Below are 14,546 nucleotides of genomic sequence, written 5' to 3'. Positions count from 1 at the left end.
CATGGGACTATCAGAAGCATATGTCAACCTTTCAGTACTGAGTGAGAGATAACAGGTAGGATAGGGATAGGCCATGAAGGACCTTGAAGTAAAGTGAAGGCAAGTAACTTATGTGCAATGCACTATGAAGAAGGAGCCAATGGAGAGATGCAGAGGGGATGATGGTCAATTTTTGGGGTTAACACAATGATTCATTTGAACTAGCACTCTGAACAAAGACGACACCGGCTAGTTTGCATTTGTTAAGGCTGAAGAAAAGGATATTGCAGTTATCGAGATATGAGATGAAACCCCACAGACTCTTTCCTACTTAAGTGAACTCTAAAGACAGGGGATACAGCAATGTATAGAGCCACAAAGTCTAACAGAATTTTAACATTGACACAATGGGATGTATGGTATAACCATACAGTTAAACATATAGAGATACATTTTCCCTGTAGGTCCCTCCTCGTGTTGTTAATGCAAATTATGACTCCCAATACTCATTGCTAAATAGGCATTTTACATATGAACTATGCATGTTGTGATGCTGGGAGATCCTTTCCCAGATCAGATGAAGAGCTCTGTTTAGCTTGACAGCTTGTTTCTCTCAGCAACAGAAGTTGGTCCAATAACATATATTATTTCACCCACCTTGTCTCTGAAACCACAAACCATAATATTAATCATTTAGATTCATCAATGGCTATTAGCTGAGATGGTCAGGGGTACAACCCCATGTTCTGCCTGCCAGAAGGTGTGACTGGACCATAGGGAATGGATCACTTGATAAGTTACCCTGTTATGTTCATTTCTTCTGAAGCATCCAGCTCTGGCCTCTGGTGGAAGACTGGTGTCATAGGTTTTTTCCCCACTTTGAACTTTAGCGTCCAAAAAGTGGGGACCTGCATGATCACTTCTAAGCTTAATTCCTAGCTTAGATCTGCTACGCTGCCACCAGCCAAAAATATAGTGTTTGGCACACTTCCTGTTCCTGCAAAACCTTCCCTGGGGAAACCAAGACCCAAACCCCTTGGGTCTTAAAACAAGGAGAAATAAACCATCCCTCTTCCTTTCCCCCCCAGACTTTCCCCTCCCTGGTTTGCCTTGGGAAGCTATACAGATCCAAACTCCTTAGATCTTGAAACAAAGAGGAATTAACCATTCCCTTCCTCTTCCCCCCACCAATCCCTGGTGAGTTCAGACTCAATCCCTTGGATTCCAAAACAAGGAAAATCAATCAGGTTCTTAAAAAGAAAGCTTTTAATTAAAGAAAGAAAAAGTAAAAATTATCTCTGTAAAATCATGATGGAAAATGCTTACAGGGTATTCAGATTCATATAGACTAGAGGGACTTCCCCCCCAGCCTGTGATTCAAAGTTACAGCAGAGGTAAAAATCCTTCCAGCAAAAAGACACATTTACAAGTTAAGAAAACAAACATAAGACTAATCCCCCTTGCCTGGCTATACTTACAATTTTGAAACATGAAAGACTGATTCAGAAAGATTGGGAACACCTGGTTGTACGTCTGGTCCCTCTTAGCCCCAAGAGCGAACAATGAACAAAACAAACAGCACAAACAAAGACTACCTTCCACCTAGATTTGAAAGTATCTTGTCCCCCCCATTGGTCCTCTGGTCAAGTGTCAGCCAGGTTCACTGAGCTTCTTAACCCTTTACAGGTAAAAGAGACATTAACCCTTATCCATCTGTTTATGACAACAGGATATGGGGCTAGATGAATCATTGGACCCAGTATGGCCATTCTTATGTTCTTATGAGCTTGGCATATGGATTGCATGCTGTACTGGTAAGTACATCATTTATTTTGGATGAGAAAGGATCTGAAGATTAAGACATGACCTCCAGGGCCTAGTAAGAGATTAAAGTAATGCCAATGCAGATAGTTTTCTCTATGATTCTTCTTGTGCCAAGCAAGCATGAGAGATGACTTGACACTAGACACAAATGGTCACTGCACTAGTGTAATGCAAATGAGGGTTTCAAAGAACATACTTCTGAGATGATGTGAACCTGAACAGTTACCTATTTGGTAATGATAGCAGTATCAACGACATTGGTTTCAGGCTAACATGGCTTTTTTAGAGTGCTTTAAACTAAAGCAGGAAAGAGGTAAAAGCTAACCCTTCCCTCATCAGTCTTGCAACAAGTTGGAAAAAAAAAAATATTAATCAGTAAGAACAAACAAAAAATGTCATGAGATGATTGAGATTTATGCTATATTTCGACTGGGTATAATTAAAAACTGGGAAGGTTTCACTTTAAAAAGCTGGAATAAAATGGGAACAATTTTCATAATGTAGGCAAGTTGGAAAGTGATGCTGAACAGGAGGAGTGTTAATTTTATGAATCATACTCTGCTCTGTTACTGTTTTACAGCCAAACAGAGGAGAACCTACAATAGATGACGACTACATAATCAACAGGATTAGAAAGAGATTGAGAATGAGACACGCCTGTACCAACCTTTCAGATGCTTAAAACAACAGGATATAATACTTAAATGTTTTTGCTCAGAAAGCTACAGAGTAACATCTAATCTACTAGCTTCTCTCTTCCTCTTCCACTAGTACACATTAAAAGGTTCTCTCTCGCACGTTAGCTCTAGTTATTAGAAACACTATACAAGTTGAGATAAACCACTATCATTCAACCGAGGCTCTTAGTTTACATAAAGGATAACTGATTTTTTAAAAAAATAATTGAAGAATCCAGAAGATAAATTACTCTTTTTAGCAGTAGGGAATAATGTATTGGTAACTTGAGGATAATATGAAATCTTGGAACCAGCAACCATTAACTACTTTAATTCAATGAATCAATATAAATCTGCAATACAAAGGTATTAGATATCAAGAAAGCAAATTTTGGGGAATTAAGAAGCTTAGTGAGGTAAGTGTGATGGGAATAAGACTTGTAACAAAACCTGTCACACAAGAACAGACCAATGTACGTGTTTGTAATCCTACTTTCCATAATGTTGCATAGGAACAGAGGAATCTGACTTGTACTGGAATATATGTATATTTTAAGAATGTTATTAAACAATTATACAAATGTCATTTCTAAGCAAATTATATGCAAGAGTAGAACCTAAGGATTTTATAATTACAGAAAGACAACTACAATGATCTACTCAATGCATTGAAAAATGAGCAATTAATGCAATATTTCCAAGGAAGGTATTACCATCATTTTGCACCTGAGGATTCAGGATTTTGAAAAATGAATGTTGAATAGCACTTTGATTCATATCACACTGGCCAATCTAGCCCTGGTTAAATCCTCTTCACAGAGTGAAGATGATTTTTTAATGTTATTGCTAAGAATACAGACTAACGTAAAGAACATTAGCACCCAGGAGCAAGCTAAATTCATTTTTTCAAACTCAGTGTTAACTGCCAGCATTAGATCCTGAATGTAAGATGGGGTGCATTATTTTTGAAAAATTAGGTTGAAACTTAAACTCCTTTATTGTGTAATCAAGGAAGGCTCTAATGACTCCAAAAGGAATACATTCATTGATAATACTAGTCATGAGAAGAATACTGTCATGTAGCCAGTTGTGACAAATGAGATGTAAAGGAGAAAGATAAAGCCATAAAAGGCAACTGGAAGTGGAACTAGCATGAAAAAAACCTGAAAGATTTGTATCTAAGAAAGTACATTTGCAAAATGCAAGATCACTGGAGGGCACACCACACTTGGTATACATGGGAGATGTTATCAGATACAGTTTGCCCTATCTCTTCAAGGTGACACGTATCTTTGACTCCCACGGGACCCAATTTTGATCTTGTTTACCATTCTAACACCATTTATTTCTGTACCTTTTATATAATCTATGTATATAGGCCTCTATATATTCCCTCTGACTTTTGAGATCAGACTCAGCCTTAATTGAAATGGGCATTCTGAACCTTCATAGGATCAGGCCCGAAGCTTACAAAGGTTGAGCTCCATAATCATCAAACCCTGAAGATATGGGAGATCCACTATCAAATCTCACATAACTTCTGTTTGTGCAAAGGAACCATCTTATTAAAAGTATTCTGTCCAAAAGAAACTTGGCTAACAAAGCCCTTGGTGAAACAGATAGTGACAAGGCAGAGTGCATAATGAAATAATATTTAAGAGTTCCCCCTTCAGAACCCTTTGCAAATATTAACTAATTAATGTTCAGGACACCTGTTGTGAAGGACCTATAATCATTTTACAGGTGGAGAAAACTGAATCTGAGATAATTTAAATAATAAGAGTGAAAGAAAGAGCAAGGACTCTTGAAAACATGGAAGAGAATGAGGAGTGGTGCCTCCACAGCATGAGCTCCCTTTCCTGGAAACCCCTGCACAATGTCACTGCTCAGTGAGGGCTGTACAGTTAGGATGTGACAGATGGAGAGATGGAGTGTAATTATCTGAAGGACTTTTTTAACCTCAGTACCAATATTGACAAGGAATGTCACTTTCAGTAAGACTGCACCATTAGTTTTGTTGTCTTGATGGGGAGTCACCTGTCTGCAAGCTTGACTGTTCTGTTTTCTCTGGCTCTTGGAGCTTGTCTCTCTGCAGTTTAGTAGTCCAATACAATGTGTATTTCAAAGAGGCCTAAGAAAGCTGAAATTGTACACAAAGACAACCATTGAAACCTGTGGATTTTACAGTTCCTGGAGGAGACAAAGTGGCAGAAATAATTGCTACTATGTGAGACATGACCTCTGAAGATGTACAAAATGCATATTGCACAGGAATTCCTGTCCATAGGAATTGCCAGGCCTATGCTTATACCATATCTTCTCCTACTATGAGGTTTCTTGCCAAATTTGTCATAAGCACAAAATAATATAGACCAGAAAACAGTAATTGGTTTGTTTACAGGATTGACAGCATACGAGTATGATTACCCTCCATTTTTCTTCCATTTATATGGAGAGAGAGAGAGAGACACACACACACATACACACACAGCAAAAGACAACGTAACCTGAGTTAAAGAATGCTACAAAAGTATCAGTTGCATGTTTGAACACAGGGCCGGCTCTAGGCACCAGCGTCCCAAGCATGTTCTTGTGGTGGCACTTCTCCAGGGGCGGCATTCCGGCCTTTAGGGCGGCACCTTTGCTTTGGTGGCAGTGTGACAGCTTTTCTTTTTTTTTTTCCTTTGGCGGCAACACTCCAGCATTTTTTTTCTTTTCCTTTTTTTTTTTTTTTTTTTTTGCATGGGGTGGCAAAAAACCAAGAGCCGGCCCTGTTTGAACAAGGGTGGATTTTTATTAACTTCTCCACAGAACAGGCATACCAGAGAGATGGAAGAATAATGCTTCTAATGGACATTTTTTGCAGCTTATAGTATAACAATAATTGAACCTTCAGTCTTCACCAAAATGGATGAGAATTCCCTTAAGGACCAGAGTCAATAGCTAGTTGCAAGTTTAGACAAAGAAACAGCAGATTGTAAGATGCCTGGGGCAGGGAATCTCTTCTCTGTGCTATGCTTAGAACAGTGCGAGATGTCCTAGTCACTGTTGTAACAGGAATAATAAAGCATTGAGGATTTAATATTCCCAGAAGTTCTTAAAGAAATCAGTATAGAAACATATTTAGACAGAGAATTAAATCTTTTAAATAATCCTAATTGGAAGGACAGACAGGATTGCAGCCATTCTTTTAATAAAATTCAGAGAAAGAAGAAAGGACTATATCTGAGGTGATAAAAAGCACAGAACGAAAGAACATAAGATACTTCTCGACTGACAGTTCTTGAGGTAGAAGGCAGGAGTCTAACAGACAGACAGCATTTGTAAGTGTTGTGAATGTTACTAAATTGATCTTGAGCTCTTTTTTTAGGGCAGTTTTCCAAGTACATGAACAATATCTTATTCAGCAGCTTTAGTAGTGCAGTCTATATGTTACATTTCTATTTCATGTTACCAATGCTATAGGATTTTGCCACTCTCACTAGTGGCAATAAGTACTACAATCGTACTGCTCTTTCTCTGTATTATTTTTGAGCTTATCCGCTCAGACTATCTCTGCAGGCATGTGGCTGAGAAGGGTATGTCTTCACCATGGAGTTAGCTACCACCGCTCATTGGGGGTGATTTAATTATGCTGACAGGAGAGCTCTCTCCCATTGGCATAGAGTAGCTACCTGGGAGACCTTACAGCAGTGCAGCTCCAGTGATATAGCTGTGCCACTGTAAGATCTGTAGTGCAGACACAGCCTTAGATCCAAGGTGTGGCACATGACCATGCACTATGGAAGCATCTGGAAAAGGAGCGAGGGACAATGAACAAAAACTTCAGACCCAGCACTGGACTATGAGATAATATATTCAGAATAAAAAGCAGAAGTACTGAACAGGGCAAGACAGCAAAATTAATTGTTAGCAAAGGTTGACACCTCCCTCGCCCCCCCGCAAAAGTTAATAGATTACCCCACAACATGTTTTTACAACAGAAAAAACGAATGTGGTAAAGCCACCAGGACAGAAAAGACAGAACTCCCTGAAAATCAGATGCCAAATATATGTTGTGCTTTCCTGGAGAAAAAAAGTCATTGTGGCAAAATGAGTAATGGAACAAAAATATTAAACCAACAAGCTCTATCAAAAAAGATTTATACTGGTAATGCCACAATGTAAATCCAAACTGCAAAGAAGGAGAAAATAAAACACAATCAGACTAAATGGGCTTTGATATTTTAGGCTTCAACAATCAATGTCATCTTTAGTCTGCTAATCACATATGTTTATGGGGTAGGCACTCTAGTAAATTATACATATTTTTTCATTGACCTACTTCTGTTCCAGCTCATTAAACTGAGCTGCTTTCCAGTCTGCTTCCCTCTGGCTAGGTGTAATAGTGTCCCTGCCTTCTGGGTAGGTGATAATTAAATTCATTGAATAAGTGGCAAGTGGGTGGAAAAGGAACTATTTACACCTATCCAAAGAGGAGAGTCCCAATTAACACTATGTTTAGGAACTTGACTTTTAAAATAATTATTAAAACTTAAATTAATTCTAAACTCTGATACTCTCCCCATATTTAAGTTGGCTCATTTCTCCTTACTGGGAGTTAAGATGTTTAAAAATAGAAGCCTACATTTAGACATCTAAGTCCACTCTTAGGTTCATAAAGTAATATGAATTTAAAAAATGCTAGCACCCAGAAACTCATTGACTTCATTTAAAAAGCTATAGTAAAATCTGAGTAACTCTCAATGAAACAGCTGAGAATGTTGGGGTGTTACTAAACCACACACACACTTAAAAAGGTGTCACTTTTGGGGAATGTGCTCAGCGCTACCTTACTCCCCCCCAGCTACGTTACTGACACACACGCACGCGCACACGCACGTGCACACACATGCAGAAGCACACACACTCACAGAGATCACTTGTTAAATGAAGTGGGCCAAATTCAGCCTTCTGTGAAGTGAGGAATATAGCAATTTGTTACTGGAGCACAGGACACAGTCAAAAGATCTGAAATCTATTCCTGGCTCTGCAACCAACTGAACAAGACTTTGAACAAGTCAAAATATATACCTCAGTTTCCCCATGTATCTATTTTTGGAAAGTGCTTTGAGATCTACAGATGACAATTGATATATAAGCACAGAGTACTCTTCTTATAATATTCACCATGGCCATTATCCAAAGCCCATTGAAATGAATGGGCATCCTTCTGCTGACTCCAGTGGGTTTGGATTCAGGCTATATATATTATAGGTGAGACACTGGTGAAACCCTCTGTGGGAGATTCTGCCAGAATTTTCAGCCATTGGTGCCTGTAGCTGGGGATGTGCAGGGACAAAGTTATAATGTCTGCATGTCCCCTAGCTGTAGGTATGGCCCCCATGCATCATGAGGTTGTGATGTTCCCCTCTGGTGTTATCCTGACAGGTGATCTGCTAGGTCACTCCAATTCTTGACACTAAGAGTCAGCCTTACCCTGTTCTGCTGTGAGAACCCCCACTTCTGAGCTGTTCACACACAGTCTCTGGCATGTAAGCTGCTCCTTGGATTGTGCAACTGAATGATACTAGCCAATATCTCCAATCCCAGATACAACCCGAGGAACCTCCGTCTTGCAGTGTCCAGTTATGCCCACTGGACACTGCAAGTTTATATGAGGTCGTCAATTTAACAAATAAATTATCCCAAGGAGTGTCTCTGACATGCTTCAAACCAATCACACTGCTTTCGGTAGAACAAATAAACAGCTTTATTAACTATAAAGATAAATTTTAAGCGATTATAAGTCAAAGCATAACAAGTTAGACTTAGTCAAATGAAATTAAAGCAAAACACATTCTAAGCTGAGCTTAACACTTTCAATGCCCTTATAAACGTAGATACTTCACACCACAGACTGGCTGGTTGTCCTTCAGCCAGACTTTCCCGTTTGATCAGTGCTTCAGTTGATTGGTGGTGGGGTGCCTGTAAACTTAAGTGGAAGAGAGAGGAAGAGCATGGCAAACGTCTCTCCCTTTTATCATGTCCTTTCTCCCCTCTTGGTTTTGCCTCCCTGCCTTCAGAGTCAGGTGAGCATCACCTCATCCCAGTCCCAAACTGACCAAATGAAGGGAGGTGATTCACTTGAGAGTCCAACAGATCCTTTGTTGTTGACTAGGCCAGTGTCCTTTGATCCTGTGAGGCTGGGCTCGGTTTGTCCCATACATACTCTGATGGGATGTAACTGTCCCTCTACTCCTGGAGAGTTTTTGCCTGGGCTTGCTTTCAGCCAAGGGGACACAAGTATATACATGAAATTACAACCTATAACATTACTATAATAACTATTACTACAACATCACTGTAACAACAATACTCAGTGCATCATGAGCCTTCCGAAGACACCCGGCATGACAAACTTTGCATTGGATACCACACAATCATATTATAAGGATGAACGTGGGGGTGTAGGGTTTTCCGCCGAGATACAGAGTGTCACAGAGGTACCTTGATGGTTTCTCACAACTATTTTCCATAAACATGTCCCGATGTGATGGAGCACTTGTCAATTCTGGGCAGTGGATGGGGATCACCCTGCATGGGTATATGACTGGCGAAGCATTATCTTCTTGCATACCTGGAGCAAAAAATCCCAGAATAGTAACACATCTGTAACTCTTCCTTTGTCACACATAAGTCCACTGCTTGACTACCACCGCTTTGTCATTAAGCATTTGTCTACGCTGTAGCTAGGAGCCAGCCTCCCAGCCCAGGCAAACTCCTGCTAGCATGCTAAAAATAGCTATATAGATGCTCCAGCTCCGACTGGAGCTCAGGATCTCAAGTCTAGGGGTCAGAACTCAAGACCCAACCCAACCCACAACATTCACACTGCCTTTTTTTTTTTTTTTAAACATACTAGCTTGAATCCTGCTAGTGTGAGTGTATCTACCCAGGCTGGGAGGCTTTTTCCCACTGCAATGTAGACACACCTTACATTTAGGCCATGACACCTACAGCAAAGTGCCTTGGAATGTGGCCTACAGCATTTAAAACAACTTGCTGCTGAAAAGAGATTTTTGTAAGTAGCAATTTGTGAAAACTGAGGAAAGTGTGACCATTCTTCTCACTTTCCTTTACCTGTGAAACTATCTTGGCAAATTTTGTAAAAATACTCAAGAGAATATAAATATTGCCACAGTCACACTGTATTGTAAATGATACATTTATGAATTCTTCCTGTAATTTGCATTTGGCTTTTGCTATTGTTGTAACATCTTTCTCAGAAAACCCTCATGTGATCACAGAGGTGATGACTAGACCTTTATGATGATATAATATAGCACAATAACTTAAGTAATGAGAAACTGTGCAGCTTTCATGCAATCAGGCATTAGTTATGTAAAAATATTCAGGAGACATAAGCATATACTGTATGTATATAATTCCAGCAGTATAAAGGTTAACGTATAAGTGGGTTACAGAGATAGCTCGATGCTCAGATAATATAAATGACAGATTTTGAGATGGTTGTGTCAGGTGAGGCTAGCAGTTCCATTAATTTTGCAACATCATCATATATCTTGCTAATAGTAGAGTTCTGCTTCACTGTTTGCTGTTCTGCTTTGCATCAGGAGTGACTTTCACAGGCACAGCTAGGCTGGGAAGGATGCAACAGAACATGGATAACAGGGTAGGGTTCAGACAATGCTGAGGGGTATCTTTGTTCATTTTTTAAATGTGATCCTTCACCTCCTACCCCCTCAAAATAGTGTAGATTTTAAATGAAGAAAAAGGACCCTGTCCAAGAAAGCATATTTCTTCACTTCCATTAGATATTTCTTCACTTGTATTGTTCACTTTAAAAATATGAGTAATCTTATTGAAATCAATGGGCTACGCATAAGGGAAAGCTTCTTTAAAGTTTCCAAGTGGTTTGTAAATTAATATCATTTTTTGCGTCTCCAGGAACTGCATAAAGGGTACATCTTGTTTCGACCGGGACAGTCCCCTTTTAAAGCTTTGTCCTTGATGTCCCAACTTTTTTGGCAAAAGTGGGCATTTGTCCATTTGCTATTGCCCTGGATGAACATGCGGGGGTGAGGGAGGAAGCAGTGATGTTTGGGGAGGTAGGGGACAAGAGCCTGGCCAATGTGTCTTCACTATGCCTTGTCCCCCTGCTAACCCTGAAGCCCAAACAGAGGGTGGTGCGGGACAGGGCCATGGAGATGTCGCTCACTGGCCCTGGGCCCTACTGGGCAACCTGGCTGGTAACTGCCCAGCCGAGTTTCACAGCATCCAGTTGTGCCTTGGCACCAAATGTGGCAAGCCTCCCCCTCTGTCCTCTGAGAAGTCCCTGGAACTGCCACTAGCCTCATGTCCTCTCCATCCAGTGTTCTTTGGGGCCAGTCCCCAAAGCCCTCACCAGGCCCCCTTTACTCTAACTGGCTTCTTTCCCTTCCCAGTCTGCCTCCAATTGCCTGCTTCTGCCACACCCCAGTCAGGGCACCATTTAGGGAGGGCGATGGGGGACACCTGCCCTTGCCCCAAGTTTCGTACCATGGTCTGGGAGTAATTCCTCCATCTCTTGCTTCTCTCCCTATACCCTCACCAGCTGGGAGAAACCCATCCCATCACTTGCTCCTGTCCCCTCACCAGCTGGGACTGACCCTCCCCTGCTCCTCACCCCAACTCTCCTCACTGGCTGGGAATGACCTGTCCCCTGCCCCTTCCCCCCCACTCACTGGTTGGAAGTGACCCATCCCCCATCCCTCAATCCTCTACTGCCTCCACTGCCCTCTCTCCTTACCACATCTATCCCCTATTCCTCTTCCTCCTCCCCTCACAGACCAGAAGTTGCCTCCCCACTACCAAAATCTGAAATGGCAGCCCTGCATCCTAGCCACCCCTTACCTTCCCATGGCTGCTCTCTGGAGTACACTTGGTCCCTCCTGCTACCTGGCACCTCCTTCCTGCCCCTCTGGTATCCCAGCCCCCAAAGGGGCATTGCCCGCCTGGCTGGATCATGGTCGAATATCTTCACTTCCTAGCTCTGAGCCCAAAAGTACTGACACTCCCCCCCTGCCTTGCTGCCCAGATCCAAGCCATACCCATTTTTCTGCCCCCTGCCCTCCAATCCATCTCTGCTACTTGGCTCAATTGGTGGTGCAGAGGAATGTTCACAGGGGACAAGCGGTGACACCAAGTGGCTTAGGCCAGCCCCACATGTCCTGTTTTCAGTTTAGGGAAATATGGTGACCCTAATAAGTCTGTAGCCATCAACAGCAAAAGACAGAAGAGGAGGCTTACTGGTCTGAGGACTGGTGGATCACTTTTCTACTGATCAGAAGCAGGCATTCACCAAACAACACTGCAATCTTTTTTTAACATCAAATTATTTTGATTTGGAGATTCCAAATATCATATACTGTGAACCGTTGATTACCCAAACATCAATTATCTGAAACTACCAGTTACATGAAACAGGGTGATATCCACTGTTGTCTTTCATAAATACTAAAAATTCTATCATCCATGAGTATTCATTACCCTCTATTTTGGATAATTGGTAATGCAATGTATTTTTTCTTTTTTCTTTTTATTTGTATTTGACTGCAAACTTACTTTCACTTTGTGAAAAATCTAGCCAGAACTAGCAGAGAACACTCATGCTGCATGAAGTTTGATGATGGCAGCAAAAAAACTTTCAATTTGGTTACAGTAACATGAGAACAATGTTTCAAACTTCAAAAATCTCACAGATCATGAGGCAACTATAGACTCAAAATTCTGGACATTAGTAAGAGCAGATGGGCAGATACATATAAGAAGCGCTTCAAGCAGAAGAAAAAATATTTCATTTATTTCGGTAACAGTGATAAACACTCAAAGGGTGTAGCACTCATGGCAGATTCTGTGGAAAAAACACTCATCAGCTGGGAGCCTATTATATACACAAGATTCCAAACCAGATTCCTAAGAAAGACAGTCACAGTACTTTGCTCCCACAGATGAACATGGCAACAAAGACAAGTTCTATAATTGCCTCCAAAGTATGAGTGACAGAATACCAAAACATGACCTGCTTCGGGTGCTAGGTGACTTTATTGCTAAAATAGGATTTGACAACTAAGGAATGCAAAGAGCAATTGGGAAGCACGGGCTGTAGATCACCAACAAAAATGGTTAAAGATTCACTGAATTGTGCTTAATGTCTGACCTAATTCTCGTAAACACCTTGTGTTGTCACAGAGACATATACAGGAAAACATGAAATTCGCCAGATGACAAAATGAAAAACCAGATCAGCCACATCTGGGTTAGCTTGAGATTCAGGTCACCTGTCCAAAACACCAGGGTATAGGAAATAGCAAATAGCAGCAGCAACAATCTTTGCATTACTAAACTGGTATTATAATTGAGAAAGATCAACTTTAAACAGAAAGTGATAAAAAAGTCCATAGTATAAAACTGAAAATGAAAGAGTATGGGGAGAAATTTCAACCTAAACTATGGAACAGATTTGAGACATTGCCAGAGGTAAAGGAAGGTGAGAGACAGACAGAACTGAAAAAGCAGAGCTCAGGGACAATGTGATTCAAGCTGCAGCACCCACAAGTTGGATATCAATAGAGCAAGAACTGAAAACGCCAACAAAATATTGGAAAAAGAAAAAGAAGTACAAGAAAGCGAACAAAGCAGTGAAAAGCAATGCAAGGAAAGATGAATGGAGATATGCTGAAGACCTAGCAGGTAAAACTGCTTCTATGACAGGAAACCACAGATCTATTTATCAAGTTACTAAATCCCTGTGAGATTATTTCAAAAAAGAAAGTGGACTAATAAAAAGTAAAGATGAAAATGCTTAAAATTGATGGATAATAGAAAAATAGATGGGCAGAGCATTTCAAAGTAGTCCTCAACAGATCTATTCCCACCTCAGCACCAGATTTTGATGAATGTATAGCATGGCAAGCTCCCCTAATCAATTTAATTGATTTTCAAAAGGCAATTGACATTATGTAGACAGACACACACACTGTGGAATATTCTTCAGTCCTACAGAATCCCAGATAAAGTTGTCAAAATCATCCAGACCATGCACAAAGATGTGAAGTGCTCTGTAAGGGTGAACAACCAGACAGAGTCGTTCACTATTGATACTGGCCTGAAAATGAGGGTTGCATTTTCTCTCTGCTACTGTTTGGCATTGCTGTAGACTGAATAGTAAAGAAGTGTATTAGCAATATACACACTGGAATAGCATGGATAGACGGAAAATGCCTAAAAGACCTGGACTTTGCTGATGATATTGTGCTACTGAGTGACAGCCCTGAAAAGTTACAAAGACAGACAACCTGGCAAAAACAACAACCCATGCAGAGCTCAAAGTTAGTTATCCTAAAATGAACATCCCAGAAACCCAGATGTCAAGCAGTAATATATTAAAAGATAAAAATGTCAAGAAAGAAGAACAGTTTATCTACCTGGGCAGCACCTTATTGGCCAATGGAGATCTCAAGAAGGAAGTGACATCAAGAATAGGAAAGGCATCCACAAAATTTACTGTAAGTGTAATAATGCACAGAAATATGGGGGGGGGGACACAGAATTTTCAGTTCTAATGTAATCTCAGTGCTAATATACAGCTGCAAGAGCAGACAAGCTACCAAAATGTTGGACAGAAAACTAGATGCCTTCTAAAATAAGTGCGTATGAAAGACTTTGGTCATTGGCTGGAAACATATTGTTACCAACAAAGAGATTTGTGAAATCACCAACCATCTGCTTGTTTCCACAGGCATCAGAAGGAAGCACTGGATATATTTGGGGCAAGTTCTCTAGATGATAGCAATCTCCACATGAAGCTGTCAAGTGGAAACCAACTGAGTGTGAGGGCATCCCAGAGAAACTTTAAGAACACTTAGCAGGTAAGGCAGAATCATCGATCTTAACATGATAGAGCAGATGGAAGTAGCAGCAAATGGCAGAGAGGAATGGAAGAGACTAATTTCTGTACTCTGTACCTACAGTTGCACAGGAAGGATGTAATGTATTTTCTCTGCCATGGAATGGTTAAGGAAT

This window comes from Chelonoidis abingdonii, chromosome 5 (genome assembly GCF_003597395.2).
Source record: "Chelonoidis abingdonii isolate Lonesome George chromosome 5, CheloAbing_2.0, whole genome shotgun sequence".
NCBI classification, from domain to species: Eukaryota; Metazoa; Chordata; order Testudines; family Testudinidae; genus Chelonoidis; species Chelonoidis abingdonii.
Note: the sequence above shows the minus strand (reverse complement) of the source record.